Genomic DNA, 17,904 nt, shown 5'->3' with positions numbered 1-17,904 from the left:
GGGCTAGGAATAATTTATTGACTAAGACACACAAGAAAAAATAATCAAGACTAAAAACAATTTTACTTCTCAATACAAAAGAAGATACTTCTGCACAATTAGAAATTATCAAAACAAATTTCAAAAAATCAAAGTCAGTAAGAAGCTCATTGCACAGCATTTAACCAAAAGGTTTAGCCTGATAAATGCATAACTTAAAAGTCAGTGAGAATGAAAAAGAAATAGAAATATTTTAAAATGACTTTAATAGTAAACAACAAAGGAGGAAACCCAAATGTTCAACCCCACCCCCAAAACAATAAAAAAATAACATGTATTTTCTAATAATTGAAGAAACAAAAATTAAAATGAGATGGCATTTTACACCCAATATAGGTGTAAAAATAAATTTCAGTAAGCGCACCAATGAGTCCCATGGTTCTGGGGTGGGTTTTGACCACCACATTACCATTGTTTTTATCCAAGGGCTAGATCTACCAAGTAGAATATGCTTTTAAGGCTATTACCCAGGGTGGCCTTCCATCAGCACTGTCAGAGGGAATCAATGTGCCATAATTGTCACATAGAAGAAAGTGCCTGACAAATTATTGGATTCCAGCACAGTGATTCACTAATGTAAGTTAACTGAAAGCAGTGGCTGTTTGATGACAGAAATGGCAGCTGACAGAAGATCCCAGGTGCAGAGGACACACTTATGAGGCAGCCAATTGGAAATACAAGTATGGCTATGAATTCTGGGGGACATGCTGTGCAGAAGAATTGCCTGTATTTCTTAGGTCTACATACAGAACAATGAAGTGAAGTCTCTTGATTATTGTGTGATTATAATTGGTATAGATGACAAACAGGGTCCTCAGGTGAACAAGTGTGATCCTGCAGTCTACTGTTATGGGTTCAAAAATATTGCAGCAGGAGTTAACCAAACTGAGTCAGCCAGCTTGCTTGGGAAAAAAAAGTGAAGAGGAAGTTTGATGGGACATTTGAACAGGCAGTGAAAACAGTGGTTACATGCCTGTCTGTAGTTCTGTCATTTAATTTCAAATCTTCAGAAATAGAAGTTGGAGTTGTTACAGTTGAAAATCCTAAGCCTGACCACGTGGTGGCACAGTGGATAGAGCATTGGACTGAGATACAGAGGGCACAGGTTCAAAACTCCAATGTTGCCAGCTTGAGCGTGGGCTCATCCAACTTGAGCGCAGGCTCACCATCTTGAGCGCCGGGTCGCTGGCTTGAGCATGGGATCACAGACATGACCCCGTGGTCGCAGGCTTGAACCCAAGGTCGCTGGCTTGAAGTCAAGGTCACTGGCTTGAGCAAGGGGTCACTCACTCTGCTGTAGCCCCACCCCCCATCAAGGTACATATGAGAAAGCAATCAAGGAACAACTAGAGAGCCACAACGAAGAATTGATGTTTCTCATCCTTTCCCTTCCTGTCTCTGTCCCTCTCTCTGTCTCTCTGTCTCTGTCACAAAAAAGATAAAATCCTAAATTTAGGATTCTTACTGAGGCAGAGATTGACCCTTACCAGTTTCTCTAGCAGAGAGAGACCAAACATTGTAGTTAGTTTACCAAATCCTTGATGCCACCTGATTGTGTATTTGGTGACAACAGACTGACCTTACGGAGGCCATTGGATTGAAAAAGGAACCTCTCCCACTCCTCTCGCTGCTGAAGGGGTTAGAACTTGATAGAAATAAAAACAGTGCTTTTGAGAAAAAAATAATAAATTTCAAATCTTGATGAATTGTGGGGAATAGTGTATAAACTGGTGCAACGATTTTGCAGAACAATACAAAATAACATGAAATGTGCATGTTTCCTATGACACAGCAGCTTTATCTGATGCTGTGCTGTGCCCATAAAAGGACTCTTAGGCTTGGGTGGAAGATGTGTGCGGGGATGTTAATGACAGCATTTATTTTCATTGTAAAAATTGGAAGCAGCTAAAATGGCCATAAAATGGATATCTGTGAATAAACATAGATTGTTCAAAAATATAATGGACTATAAACCTACAGTAAAAATGAATACTTCTAGGTCAAATGTACAAAATTTTTTCTTCACAAATTCTTCTGCTTGAAATAATGATTTGTAATGGTTAAAACGCAAAAAGTAAAAACCTAAAAGCAGATTCTGGTCTGACAGACAGAAAAGGAACAGAACTTCTAAGTGTATGTGATTCTGCAGCCAAGGACTTCCCAGGCTCTGAGTTCATAAGCCTAAGCTTCATCTCCTTCAGAGAAAAAAGGGATAAAGATAATCTTGTGGCAAAGAGTTAGGCTCCCTGTCTGAAGCCAGGGGTCCAGAGTATGGAGTTCACCCCATGCGAAGACATGTTGTTTATAAAAATCTGCTTCTGAGGAAAAAAAAAAAGGGATTATAGCTCTTGAGCGGCACTATCCAAAAGAACTCTGATGGTGGAAAAAAGTTATCTATTACGGTAACCATTAGCAACTGGGAAAATGCATTTTAAATTTTATATAATTTAACTGATTGGAGATTAAACTTAAATAGCCACAAGTGGGCAGTACTGCTCTAAGTAACTGACCCAGAGAGAAGGGAAGATGTGGACACCACCAATTCATGAGACTTGTGCTGGTTTGGGGACTAAATCGGTGTATCCTCAAAATCACCACCTCCTAAAGCCTGGTTCTAGACCGCCTGCATGAATACAGGTCATCTGAGAGACACCTGCGACAGCAATATGGAGATTGATGCACATCAAGGAAGTGGCAGGGAGAGGAAAAGACAAGGCAGGAAGAGAGAGAAAACACCCGGAAGACCCAGTCTTCTCATGAAAATGAGATGGTGATCAGATATTGAAGGCACATCAGGAAACTGAATTCTATAAGACAGTCAATAAAATCAACTCCTGAAAAATTTAATTTATGGCCCTATTTAACAAATGTTTTGAAAGATGCTTATAAATACTGAGAGATAATTTTAATATTAGTTTAAATTAAAAAATAAAATGGCACAAAACAAAAACAACTGCCACCCCCCAAATAGCCCTCTTATTTAATTAAAAGAGAGCAATTAGAAGTCATGAAAATAATAATAATAATAATAATATAATGTACATATAATATAATTTAAATTAGAAAGTATATTACCTGGCATCACTATAACTAGATACAATTTAAAAACACATTAATGAATTAAAAGTTGATCCTGGGAAACTCAACCTGGAAGAAGCCCAGAGGAACGAAGGGATAAATCCGACACTACATGTAGGACAGGTGGAGAGGCTGTGGCACTGGCTCCACGATAACCAGACCCCACCCTACCCCGGAATAAAACAAAACAGGAAATGACACAAAAGCAGCATTTGGAAAAACAATAACTGAGGATTATCAATATTGAAAAAGATAAATAGTTCTCCAAACAAAAACACACTAAAAATAACAACATGTATAGCTTCTAAAATAAATCAACCCACAGCTAGATACATAGAGTACAATTGAAGAACACTGAGGATAAGTAGAAAAATCTTAACACCAGAAAGAGTTGGCATTAAGAAAAAAATTCAGAGTGTGAAATTCTAAATTTATCGTGACAGCTATTTGGAGAAAAGAATAACATGGAAGGGAAATTTTCCAAGAGCTCTTTATTGTTTCTGTCTTATTTCTTAGAAAGAACCTGAAGCTAATAGGCAAATAATTAAATGATGAAACTGAATGGTGAATACAAAGGTATTCATTATGTTTTCTGAAATAGATTATAGTTTTTACCATTTCAAATTTACATTTCTACTTTATGATTGGGTGTTCAGAATGAAATACCCAGTAATGAATGAACCTAAGAGACACAAATCACATCAACATGGTTATGGTGCAAGCTCTTAGTGTGCATGAGCAGAGCAGGAACGGCAGGCCAGGTGCAGGGAGGTCACCAGTGTGGGGGAGACCTGGGTGCCTAGCAACAGACAAAATGACAAACCCCTGCATGACCATACCCTTAGGCATAACCCGTGTTTCAGCTCCAAGCCAAGAAAAGCAGCAAAACCAGGCTGACATCAGGACCAGCTGCAATGACTAATGACCCCTCCCCTGGCACTGACCAATCAGGGGAAGCCACAACCCTGAGGATACAAACCGTGGAAAACCGATGACTATTCTATTGAGATTCTCTCTGACTTCAGATGAGAGCCCTCGGGATGGAAGACCCAGTGCAGCTCTCTATTAAGCTCTCCAGTGCCTTTCCCCACCCACTTCTTTCACCAGAGTGTGTTCTCTCTCTCTCCCCACCCCCACCCTCCCCAGAGCATACCTGAACCTCTTTCCTCTCCAAAGGCGGATATCTCTCTATCTCTCTCCTAAGCTCCAAGGGCTCTTCTTTTTCAGCAACTTCTTTCCTTAGCCCATTTCTTCCACCATTTACTTCTAACTCTGTGCCTTTTAAATAAACTTTCTTTTATAATTTGAGTCTTGGCTCTGAATTCTTCTCATAGCCAGAACTCAAGATCTGAGGTTGCTGAACCTAGTTTAACATCTATTGCTAGTTTCCACCACTAACATTTATAAATACGATGTTGCATTAAAAAACATATAAAGAAATTTGTATTGTGCCTATCAGCTGTGCACTAGCCCTGTACATGGGCAAAGATGTTAATACCTGCCTAGGATGAAGGCTCACAAGAAAGAAACATAATTTACACAGTGAAATGCAATAACGTTCAAGGGGCTTTGACTTTGCCTATGTTTTATTTCTATAAAATAAAATACTATTGATATTCATAAAGTATTATTCCAAAAAAAGTATTACTCCATTTTTGGAAACATACTCAAAAAGAGCACAGAAATATTGTATATAATGATTTCAAATTAAAAAAATGCTATTAGGCAGTCATCTTAGAAGATTCTTCAAAGTTCACATGTCCTCATGCAGATTTTAATATCTATTTTGGGGAGGTGCCTTCTGCTGCCCTGACTGCCCGCTGGCAGCATTGAACATCGCTACTCTAATGAGCTAATGTAACTGAAGGGACTGTCTCACATCCCTGAGGTATGCCTCTTTCCAAAGTATGGAAATCAACAGCTATGGATTGAGGGGGGAAAAAATCAAGGGAGTGGATGGTTCAGGGTGGGGGGGGAAGGGCTTGAAGTCCAGCGGTGGCTAGCCACAAGGCTCTCTTTCCATGGGGGACTCCAAAGAGTCCAATATTCTACCTATGAATATGGACACCCAGATCATTATCAATGTAGAAGGATAAACAGTTTAGCTTGAACAACTTTCTAGTTGCCCCATGCTTGTCACTAAAAGAAATTAGGAACAAAACTAGGCAAAGGCTCCATATAAGTAGTGGTTTGGGTGTCAACTAGCAGTCTCATACTAGAAAAGGTGAGTGGGAGTTTCACAGGCATGTCTGGAGTAATGCCAAAATAAGAAAGGCTTCAACCTGGGCTGGCTCGCTTGGTTAGATTGTCCTACTGGGCAGATTGCCTTTTCCTTGTTCACCATTCATGTCAATGATAGAGATAGAGGCGATCTTCAACACTATGAACCCTCCTCAGGAGCATGATTAATTCCCTTTGAGAGCAGACTTAGGTGAATTTTTAATCTTGGAAGAGAACACTTGCGGAGCCTGCCACTTGGAATAGAGAAGGGAATGGAAGTGGTGGTTAAGGGAGACCATGAATTAGACCAGCTGAACTAAATGCATCTGATCACTTAACTACAGGTAGGTCTCTCCTCTGAGCTTGTAGCAGACTCACCTGGAGGACCTGTTAAAAACATATTGCTGGGCACTGCCCACAGAGAGCCTCAGATCAGAAGCAAGGTCCAAGAACCAGCAACATCAGCATTGCCCGGCATGAACTAAACAGCTGGTCACCCACCACCCCAGTTCTTCTTTTAGACTCTGTATTTGAGAAAGTTCTGCAGGCTATTCATATGGATGTAGAGGTTTCAGAATCACTAGCCCATTGGACTGTCATGAATTCATTGATTATGAAATTCACAGCACCTGCCTCTCCCTTTTTACTACGCTTTCTCTTATATGTGAATTACAGTTTCCTCACTCTTGTTGCTCCCACAAACTAATTCTATAAGCATTAGATTTTCAGGGTTTTCTACCCTATGGATGCCACCCCTACTTATTTGTGAGCACTATTAGCAATTTATTCTTATTTTTGTATTATTTCTGTAACTTGGTGATTTGGGTGGGATGGCAGCCAGATTGATGCATGGGCTCAACCTGCCTCCTGATGTAATATTCTGCACATGTTCTCTTTAAGAAGGTTTTAAACAACTGTATACTTGAATCATGAGTTGACTCAACTCTCAAATACCAATATTTAAAAATATTTGGGTGAATAACCCTTTATGAATGAACAAGTTAAGTAAGTTAAGTTGTAAATACCACTGAGAATAATTATCAAGTAACATTTGCGAAATCTTGGAAAATGTGAGAGCTGCCAATAGACTGGAGGTGGTCAAATGTTCTTATTTCAAAGAGATGAAAATAGACTTGCATAAATAAAACAGGGTTGTCGTAATACAAAACTGTAAAGATTTATTACAAAGTTCTCTCATGGATTGAAATAATAAGACAAGACAAGCTAATATAATTTCTCCTTTGGTAGTATTATTAGATTCGCAAACTAGAAGAATGACCTAGATAGAATGCTTCTTGATTTTCAGCAGAGCCTAAGATGTCCTTGTGGGTAAGACAAAGGAATATGATGCCATCTAGGTTTATAGATTTATAGTTAGCATAACCATTAACCATTTTTCAAAAGTGCTGACTAATGTCAAGTTGGATAGAAGCCTTAAGCAGCATGCTGTAGGCTTTGCCCTTGCACTTGTCCTTCACAACAGTTATATTGGTGATTGCGATAAAGATGTATGTGTGTGTGTGTGTGTGTGTGTGTGTGTGTGTGTGTGTGTTTTGGGGGGAAGGATGAGATGAAAGTAATCTGAGAGAAAGAGCCAATATGATGGATGATGCACTACTCTAGGTTTAAAATATTCTCAGAATCACAGAGTCTGAAAGGAAGGTTGAAAATATAAAAGTTGAAATTTCATGGAGATTTTATACAATGCCACGTTAAATTAAAAAAATGAAATTATGCAAAGTTAGGATAGAGGATTCTTTTGGGGTAGAATTTTCTATAAATACTTGGGATTCATTTAGTGTCACAGAACATACATATTATAAAAGTTTTAAAACAATTTTTAAAAGGCTGATTAGTTGGTATTAAGATAAATATGTTTCTCTGATTAATGACAGTATGTAAATTGATGATTAAAAAGATATTGGAAGCCTAAACAGAACTCTGATTATCAGGGCACAAAAGAAGGTCCTAAGACGACTTAGTGCGATACGAGTCTATTTTTCACCACAACAATTAGGCATTATTCAGAAAGCATCCCTGCTGAGGCAGCTAGACCAATTGCTTTAGCTCAGGAACTCATGAGAGTGATTATAAACCACTTCTTAAGAGTGATTTGTAGAGCATTAATTCTTTGGGTCTATTAGTAATACCCAAGTTAGAATCAATATGTATAAATTTGGAAAAGCAAAGAGATGAAACAGAATTAAACAACTACCTTTATTTCAAAATTTCTCAGAGTCCTTAATTTACCATTATATATAATGTGCATTTCTAAAGAGAACTAAGAAATGTTATATTATCCCCAGAGTGTGTGGTCATTAAATCACCCTTAAAATATGTTATGTAACTAATTTATTATAAAATACACTTTAGGAAACACTTAACCAGTAAATTTCTAGATTCTCCTTCATGTTAGGCTTCCATATATAGTGTTTTCTTTCTACTCAGAATGCCAATAAATAAACAAACAAATAAATGGACAACAGAATAAAATAGAAAAAACTACCAAAAATCACTGAATTTCAGTGGAAGAAATGGAGTCAAGTCTGAACATACCATTATGTTCTTAACATTATGTCAGTTATCATGATTGAAAAAAGTTGGCTACATTCAAAACGTGTTCATCACATATATCTACATCTATAGATTTTATGTCTCATTATTTACCCAGAAGACTCATTCTTACAAAAGATTCCCTGCTCAGTATGTCTGCCCTCATAAAGGGATCATCAAGAGACTCACATCTTCTATCAGTTGTTAAGTCATATATCAAAAAGTAAAACACCTTTGCTGGTTGGTATTCTCCACTGCAGAATAGTTTTTTAACATCTCATTCTATGCTGACACGCTCAGGATCTGTGGAGTTCTGGACTCTGCTTCCTTCCAATCCTCACTGACCAAGCCCCACTCCATCATGACTTATCACTTTGTCAAGTTTTTAATCACACACTGTGTGGGGAGGGTGGCACATGTGTAATATTCCTAAAATAAATAATTTCATGTGTATTAGATATCAGTGATTTGGCAGAAAGTAGTATGTTAAGGTGTTTAAAATTCCTTGAGAGAGATGACCTCAGAGTAATGGTGCGGTAGGAAGCGATACCGATAAATCTCCCCCAAAACTCAACAAGATCTTCAACCAGAAACAGAAAAACCTATCCTTGGAACCTCCAGATGTTTTGCAATACACCCGAAGGTATGGTCAAGCGAAAAATTGGCTAAATATATAATCAAACCCCGAAGGAAATAGGGAGTAAGAAATGCTCCGCCTTCCTTACTAACCTAAATAGGGCTGCTATCACTGGGAACTGAGAATATAGAAACTAAGGCGGGCAAAAGGGGTGAATAGATCCAGGCCACTGCACAAACGGCTGAACCAGGCTGTGGCACGGATATCCAAGCCGAGGAAAACTTGTTCCTGTGGCAAGCCGGGCAATACAAGCTAACACTCATGCCAAACCCAGACAAAGAAAGACAAGTGGGGCAGTCATTGGCCCCGATTTCCTGGTCGGCGCATGCAGATAGCGGGCGAGAGATTCCTTCGAAAGCCCCGGGAGTGGGCACCTCTGTTATCCCACAGAGAGGCAGAGTCAGAGGCCTTTGTGTGGGATGAAAGCAGAATCTCCGGGCTATCCCAGCACCCTGAAAAAGCCATGCACGGGGAGGGAGCGAGAGCCAATTCCAATGCCAGAACTTTTCCGTGTGGGCGGGGGTTTCACTCAGAATGTGAGACAGCCGGCCTGATATCCTGGTCGAGCGCACAGAGAGTGGGCAAGAGATTCCTCAGAGCACCTCAGCAGTGGGCGCCCATGTTACCCCACAGAGTGGAAGAGTCAGGGGCCTTTGTATGGGCCAAAAGCGGAATCTTCAGGCCGCCCCAGTGCTCTGAAAAAGCCGTGCACGGGAAGGGAGCGAGAGCCAATTCCAATGCTGGAACTTTTCCGAGCGGGCAAGGGCCTCACTCAGAGGGTGAGACTGCCGGCCTGATATCCTGGTCTGCGTGTGCAGATAGTGAGCGAGAGTTTTCGCCAAGCACCCCGGGAGTGGGTGCCCGCCCCTGTTACCAGACAGAGTGGCAGAGCCAGAGGTCTTTGAGTGGGCAGAAGCCCTGCCTGATTATGCTAGCAGCTCTGACTGACCGAGCCTTACCCAGAGCCCTGTACCGAGTGGGAATAGAGTGGGGAGTTGCCAGCTCTTTGAGCCTCTTACTATCCAGGCAGAGGCAGCAATAGCAACCCCATAGCTGGATCATCAGGCTGCTAATTGAGGAAGGAAAGACTAGAAGAGAGGCTCCAGGAACACAGACTCTCTCACTGTCAGAGACTATAAATGCTAATGAGCCTCGACTGCCAATGAGACTGAAGCACAATACATGACATCGCCATAGAGACTTATCAACTGCAAACCTCTACCTGAGCGTGCCAAAGGGGCAGAACCCGGGGTACAGAGTCACCGACCAGGAAGAGGGAGAGAAAAGAAAAAGCAAGAAGATAACCTCTCAAAATCAAGAATAATCTGCAGACTTTATAACCTATCCCATTTTATTATATTTGTTCATTTGTTTCTCTTATCTTCATTCTTGATATTTTTTTTTCCTCCTCCAATTTGGTCGTTTAACTCTCTGCCGGTCTTACTTTCTCCTTTCCTTGAACTACACTACCCATAAGTGTTACATCTCCCATTATCTTTTCTTTCCTCTTCCTTTCTCTCTATGAAGGTTGCACTCCAAAACCCTTAACGCTCTCTCTCTCTCTTTCTCTTCTTTTTTCTTTTTCCTTCTCTTAGTGGTTCCCTCTTTTTTTCTCTCTCTCTCTTTCTTTTCTCCCTCTATATTAGTTTCTTCCTTTCTCCTTTACGTCTCCTCTCATTCAAACCTCAATAACAAACAAATTATCTTATCTGGGACTCAAACTTATGTTTGTGGCATTTTGGGTGGTTTTTACTTCACCTTTTAAACTCACTAGCAGTGCTCCCATCCCTGGCTCTCCATTTTATCTACTTCTTATTCCACTAAATACAATAGTAATTTTTTAATTTGTCCCCCCATTTTCCTGTTTCCCTCTTATTCCTCTCATCATAACTCTTAGTCAACCAACACCTAAAAGCAAATAATTTTATTATTGACCCAAATTTTTTCCTTATTTGCTTTTTGTGGGTCCATAACCCCCTTTTTTTTTCTTTTTTGGCCCTTTATTACTTCTCCAGAATTCAGGCCCTCAATTACAAGCATTGTTTGTTCTATTTAGTACAATATAATTCACAGTTCACCACAAGATTTACTCAAGAAAGAGGGGAGAGGAGAGGAGAGGAAAAAAGGAGGGGGGGAATAATTTCCTTTTTTTAATTTTTATTTTATTTTACTTTTCTTTATTTCATTATTAATTTTTTTTGAAAAAAACCTCTTTTCGATTGTTTATTTTTTAAATTTTTTATTCTTTATTAAATCTCATTAATACTATCAAAAAAACCACCTTCAGATGCCATTAAGAAAGAGAAAATCGAATATCATGGATAAAAAAGAAAGAGAGGTAACACAGATAGATGAGGAAAAATCTATGGAGAAAAAATTTAATATATTGGAAACCTTGAAGTTAAACAACAGAGAATTTAAAATAGAAATCCTAAAAACTCCAAGATATACAAGAAAACACAGAAAGGCAATTTAGGGAGCTCAGAAAATAACTCAATGAACACAAAGAATACATTTCCAAGGAAATTGAAACTATAAAAACAAATCAAACAGAGATGAAAAACTCAATTCACGAGCTGAAAATAAGGTAACAAGCTTAGCTAATAGAAAAGGCTAGCTAGAAGGAAGGATTGGTGAAATCGAAGATAAGCAACTTGAGGCACAACAGAGAGAAGAAGAAAGAGACTCAAAAATTAAAAAAAAATGAGGCCCTGGCTGGTTGGCTCAGTGGTAGAGTGTCGGCCTGGTGTGCAAGGGGTCCCAGGTTCGATTACCAGCCAGGGCACACAGGAGAAGCGTCCATCTGCTTCTCCAGCCCTCCACCTCTCCTTCCTCTCTGTCTCTCTCTTCCCCTCCCGCAGCCAAGGCTCCATTGGAGCAAAGATGGCCCGGGCACTGGGGATGGCTCCATGGCCTCTGCCCCAGGCGCTAGAGTGGCTCTGGTCACAACAGAGCGACACCCCACAGGGACAGAGCATCACCCCTGGTGGGCAGAGTGTCGCCCCCTGGTGCGCAGAGCATCACCCCTGGTGGGTGTGCTGGGTGGATCCCGGTCAGGCGCATGTGGGAGTCTGTCTGAGTGTCTCTCCCTGTTTCCAGCTTTGGAAAAATACAAAAAAAAATTAAAAAAAATGAGATAGCTCTACAGGAATTGTCTGACTCCATTAAAAAGAATAACATAAGAATAATAGGTATATCAGAGGGAGAAGACAGAGAAAATGGAATGGAGAACATACTCAAACAAATAATAGATGAGAACTTCCCAAGCCTGTGGAAAGAACTAAAGCCTCAAATTCAAGAAGCAAACAGAACTCCAAGTTTTCTTAACCCCAACAAACCTACTCCAAGGCACATCATAATGAAATTGGCACAAACCAATGGCAAAGAAAAAATTCTCAAGGCAGCCAGGGAAAAGAAGAATAAAACATATAAAAGAAGGCCCATTAGATTATCATCAGATTTCTCAACAGAAACTCTACAAGCTAGAAGAGAGTGGACCCCAATATTTAAAGTGCTGAAAGAGAGGAACTTTCAGCCACGAATACTATACCCATCAAAGCTATCCTTCAAATATGAAGGAGAAATAAAAACATTCACAGATACAGAAAAGATGAGGGAATTTATCATCAGAAAACCCCCACTCCAGGAATTACTAAAGGGAGTTCTCTAATCAGATACAAAGAACAAAAAAAACCAAAAGAACAAAAAAAACCAAAGCCACAAGTAAAAGCTCCAAGAACACAATAAAACCAAATTTAAACTGTGACAACAAAAAGAAAGGGGGGGGGAGAGGATGGAGATTATCAGTAGCAAAGGACGATGGAGTGCAAAAGTACTCACAAAATAGTGCACTACAATGAACAGGGTAAGAACCCTTTCCATTACTTAAAGGTGACCACCATTGAAAAAACCACCACAGAAGCACATGATTTAAAAAAAAATAGCAACAGAGAAAAGATGTATGGAATACAACCAAATAAAAACAAAAGATAGAAAAATGAAAGAGAAGGATCAAACAAGACACAAAACTAACAGAAAGCAATATGTAAAATGGCAATAGGGAACTCACAAGTGTCAATAATTACACTAAATGTAAACGGATTAAACTCACCAATAAAAAGGCACAGAGTAGCAGAATGGATTAAAAAAGAAAATCCAACTGTATGCTGCCTACAAGAAACTCATCTAAGTAACAAAGATAAAAACAAATTCAAAGTGAAAGGCTGGAAAATAATACTCTAAGCAAATAACATCCAAAAAAAAGCAGGCGTAGCAATACTTATATCTGATAATGCTGACTACAAGGTAGCAAAAGTACTCAGAGACAAAAATGGCCATTTCAAAATGGCTAAGGGGACACTGAATCAAGAAGACATAACAATTTTTAATATATATGCATCAAACCAAGGAGCACCAAAATATATAAGACAGCTACTTATTGACCTTAAAACAAAACCTGACAAAAATACAACCATACTTGGAGACCTCAATACACCGCTGACGGCTCTAGATCGGTCATCCAAACAGAGAATCAACAAAGATATAGTGGCCTTAAACAAAACACTAGAGCACCTGGATACGATAGACATCTGCAGGACATTTCATCCCAAAGTGACTGAGTATACATTTTTCTCCAGTGTACATGGATCATTCTCAAGAATTGACCATATGTTGGACCACAAAAACAACATCAGCAAATTCAGAAAAATCGAAGTTGTACCAAGCATATTTTCTGATCATAAAGCCTTGAAACTAGAATTCAACTGCAAAAAAGAGGAAAATAATCCCACAAAAATGTGGAAACTAAACAACATACTTTTAAAAAATGAATGGGTCAAAGAAGAAATAAGCGCAGAGATCAAAAGATATATACAGACAAATTAAAATGACAATACGACATATCAGAATCTCTGGGATGCAGCAAAAGCAGTGATAAGAGGGAAGTTCATATCACTTCAGGCCTATATGAACAAACAAGAGAGAGCCCAAGTGAACCACTTAACTTTACACCTTAAGGAACTAGAAAATGAAGAACAAAGACAACCCAAAACCATCCAAAGAAAGGAGATAATAAAAATCAGAGCAGAAATAAATGAAATAGAGAACAGAAAAACTATAGAAAAAATTAATAGAAGAAGGAGCTGGTTCTTTGAAAAGATAAAAATTGACAAACCCTTGGCAAGACTTACCAAGGAAAAAAGAGAAAGAACTCATATAAACAAAATCCAAAATGAAAAAGGAGAAATCACCACGGACACCGTAGATATACAAAGAATTATTGTAGAATACTATGAAAAACTTTATGCCACTAAATTCAACAACCTAGAAGAAATGGATAAATTCCTAGAACAATACAACCTTCCTAGACTGAGTCAAGAAGAAGCAGAAAGCCTAAACAGACCTATCAGTAGAGAAGAAATAGAAAAAACCATTAAAAACCTCCCCAAAATAAAAGTCCAGGCCCTGACGGCTATACCAGCGAATTTTATCAAACATTCAAAGAAGACTTGGTTCCTATTCTACTCAAAGTCTTCCAAAAAATTGAAGAAGAAGCAATACTTCCAAACACATTTTATGAAGCCAACATAACCCTCATACCAAAACCAGGCAAGGATGGCACAAAAAAAGAAAACTACAGACCAATATCTCTAATGAATACAGATGCTAAAATACTAAACAAAATACTAGCAAATCAAATACAACAACATATTAAAAAAATAATACATCATGATCAAGTGGGATTCATCCCAGAATCTCAAGGATGGTTCAACAAACGTAAAACGGTTAACGTAATACACCATATCAACAAAACAAAAACCAAAAACCACATGATCTTATCAATAGATGCAGAAAAGTCATTCGATAAAATACAACACAATTTTATGTTTCAGACTCTCAACAAAATGGGTATAGAAGGAATATATCTCAACATGATAAAGGCCATATATGATAAACCATCAGCTAACATCATATTAAACGGCACTAAACTGAAGGCTTTCCCCCTCAAATGAGAAACAAGACAGGGTTGTCCACTCTTTCCACTCTTATTTAATGTGGTACTAGAGGTTCTAGCCAGTGCAATCAGACAAGACAAAGGAATAAAGGCATCCATATCAGAAAAGAAGAAGTAAAGGTATCACTTTTTGCAGATGATATGATCCTATACATCAAAAACCCCAAAGAATCCACAAAAAGACTACTAGAAACAATAAGCCAATACAGTAAGGTCGGAAGATACAAAATTAACATACAGAAGTCAATAGCCTTTCTATATGCCAAAAATGAAACATTTGAGAACGAACTCAAAAAAATAATCCCCTTCACGATTGCAACAAAAAAAAAATAAAATACTTAGGAATAAACATAACAAAGACTCCAAATAAACATATAAAGGACTCATATAATGAAAACTATAAAGCATTGTTAAGGGAAATCGAAAAAGATATAATGAGATGGAAGAATATTCCTTGTTCTTGGCTAGGAAGAATAAATATAATCAAAATGGCCATATTACCCAAAGCAATATACAAATTTAATGCAATTCCCATCAAAATTGCAATGACATTTTTTAAAAAAATGGAGCAAAAAATCATCAGATTTATATGGAACTATAAAAAACCCCAAATAGCCAAAGCAATCCTAAGGAAAAAGAATAAAGCTGGGGGCATTACAACACCTTACTTCAAACTATATTATAGGGCCACGACAATCAAAACAACATGATATTGGCAGAAAATTAGACACTCAGACCAATGGAACAGAATAAAAAGTCCAGAAATAAAACCACATATATATAGTCAAATAATTTTTGATAAAGGGGCCAAGAACACACAATGGAGAAAAGAAAGCCTCTTCAATAAATGGTGCTGGGAAAACTGGAAAGCCACATGCAAAAGAATGAAACTGGACTACAGTTTGTTCCCCTGTACTAAAATTAACTCAAAATGGATCAAATATCTAAACATAAGACCTGAAACAATAAAGTACATAGAGGAAGACATAGGTACTAAACTCATGGACATGGGTTTTAAAGAGTATTTTATGAATTTGACTCCAAAGGCAAGAGAAGTGAAGGCAAAAATTAATGAATGGGACTACATCAGACTAAGAAGTTTTTGCTCAGCAAGAGAAACTGATAACAAAATAAACAGACAGCCAACTTAATGGGAAATGATATTTTCAAACAACAGCTCAGATAAGGGCCTAATATCCAAAATATACAAAGAACTCATAAAACTCAACAACAAACAAACAAACAATCCAATAAAAAAATGGGAAGAGGACATGAACAGACACATCTCCCAGGAAGAAATACAAATGGCCAACAGATATATGAAAAGATGCTCATCTTCATTAGTTATTAGAGAAATGCAAATCAAAAGTGCAATGTGATACCACCTAACACCTGTTAGATTAGCTATTATTAACAAGACAGGTAATAGCAAATGCTGGAGAGGCTGTGGAGAAAAAGGAACCCTCATCCACTGTTGGTGGGAATGTAAAGTAGTACAGCCATTATGGAAGAAAGTATGGTGGTTCCTCAAAAAACTGAAAATAGAACTACCTCATGACCCAGCAATCCCTCTACTGGGTATATACCCCAAAAATTCAGAAACATTGATACGTAAAGACACATGCAGCCCCATGTTCATTGCAGCATTGTTCACAGTGGCCAGGACATGGAAACAACCAAAAAGCCCATCAATAGATGACTGGATAAAGAAGATGTGGCACATATACACTATAGAATACTACTCAGCCATAAGAAATGATGACATCGGATCATTTACAGCAAAATGGTGGGATCTTGATAACATTATACGAAGTGAAATAAGTAAATCAGAAAAAAACAGGAACTGCATTATTCCATACGTAGGTGGGACATAAAAGTGAAACTAAGAGACATTGATAAGAGTGTGGTGGTTATGGGGGGAGGGGGGAGAGGGAGAGGGAAAGGGGGAGGGGAAGGGGCACAAAGAAAACTAGATAGAAGGTGACAGCGGACAATCTGACTTTGGGTGATGGGTATGCAACATAATTGAACGACAAGATAACCTGGACTTGTTATCTTTGAATATATGTATCCTGATTTACTGATATCGCCCCATTAAAAAATAAAATTATTAAAAAATAAAATAAAATAAAATAAAATTCCTTGAGTATGATTTTTGTGCCTAATTCCAAAATTGGTGGTTCTGGACTTTGGAATTATAGAGGTAAAATTTTAAAATAATTTGTTTCCAGACACTGTGTTCAAATAGTTTTTCTTCCACATTTTTAGTCAACTGATTATCTCCATCTGACCTGTTTCCATGAAGGGAATGTAGCTATTATAGGCATCATGTTGCATCGAAAACTAATGGAATCCAGAAGACAGTCTCTTAAGTACTAACTATCTTTTACAAGATAAAACATATCACAACCTGGAATCTATAGTGTGACTCTTGCTTCAATACAACACTGCATTTTATCCTTTAGCTTGTTTCTTTTTTTTTTTTTTTGTATTTTTCCGAAGTTAGAAGTGGGGAGGCAGTAAGACAGACTCCCCTGTGTGACCAACCGGGATCTACCAGGTATGCCCACCAGGGGATGATGCTCTGCCCATCGGGGCCATTGCTCCGTTGTGGCTGGAGCCATTCCAGCACCTGAGGCCATGGAGTCGTCTTCAGAGCCCGGGCCAACTTTGCTCCAATGGAGCCTTGGCTGTGGGAGGGGAAGAGAGAGACAGAAATGAAGGAGAGGGGTAAAGGTAGAGAAGCAGATAGGTACTTCTCCTGTGTACCTTGGCCAGGAATCGAACCTGGGACTTCCACACGCTGGGCTGATGATCTACCAGTGAGCCAACTAACCAGAGCTAGCTTATTTCTTTACCTGTTCCTCTCACGGTGAGGGTCAGTCACATAATTCGAGTGACTCAGGTATGTTTGGGCAGCAACAGTGCTAGCCAACAGGTCAGAAGACCTGTTTAAGTCCCAGCTCCATCACTAGCCTTGCGATGAGACGTGGGAGACTGGCCACATCCTGAGCCTCAGCTTACTCTGTTTATAAATAAAGACAACAACATCCTTCCAGGTTGGAATATTATATGATAAAAAGAATGAGAAAGTTCCATATTCAGCCGACACTCAAAATGTGTAAGCCAATATGAATCTTGAGCTGTTTTCTGTGATAGTTTTCAAGTTTAATATCTGCAAATTGGGATGAACTAGGTAAAACTAAACATTGTGAGATAATATAAATACATTTTAAAGTACTTAGAATATTATAAAGTATTGTGCAAATATAAATAGGACCACACTGTTACTATTACTACCAAGAAATTAACTATCTAAAAGAGACTGCTATTTTTCCTTATGTGTATAAACTGCTTTTGAAAA

General features: G+C 38.5%; 1 protein-coding gene and 1 pseudogene across 4 annotated transcripts in view; one reads left to right on the top strand and one right to left on the bottom strand.

Annotated features, from left to right (window-relative positions):
* Positions 1-17,904, bottom strand: part of NRG3 (neuregulin 3) — a 1,209,406-nt gene that overhangs the window by 305,991 nt on the left and 885,511 nt on the right. The window lies entirely within an intron of this gene.
* LOC136381110 (proteasome subunit alpha type-6 pseudogene) lies at positions 645-1,561 on the top strand (annotated as a pseudogene).

Source organism: Saccopteryx leptura, chromosome 9 (assembly GCF_036850995.1).
Source record: "Saccopteryx leptura isolate mSacLep1 chromosome 9, mSacLep1_pri_phased_curated, whole genome shotgun sequence".
Lineage (NCBI taxonomy): Eukaryota > Metazoa > Chordata > Mammalia > Chiroptera > Emballonuridae > Saccopteryx > Saccopteryx leptura.
The sequence above is the reverse complement of the archived record's forward strand: the minus strand, read 5'-3'. Positions and strand labels throughout refer to the sequence as shown.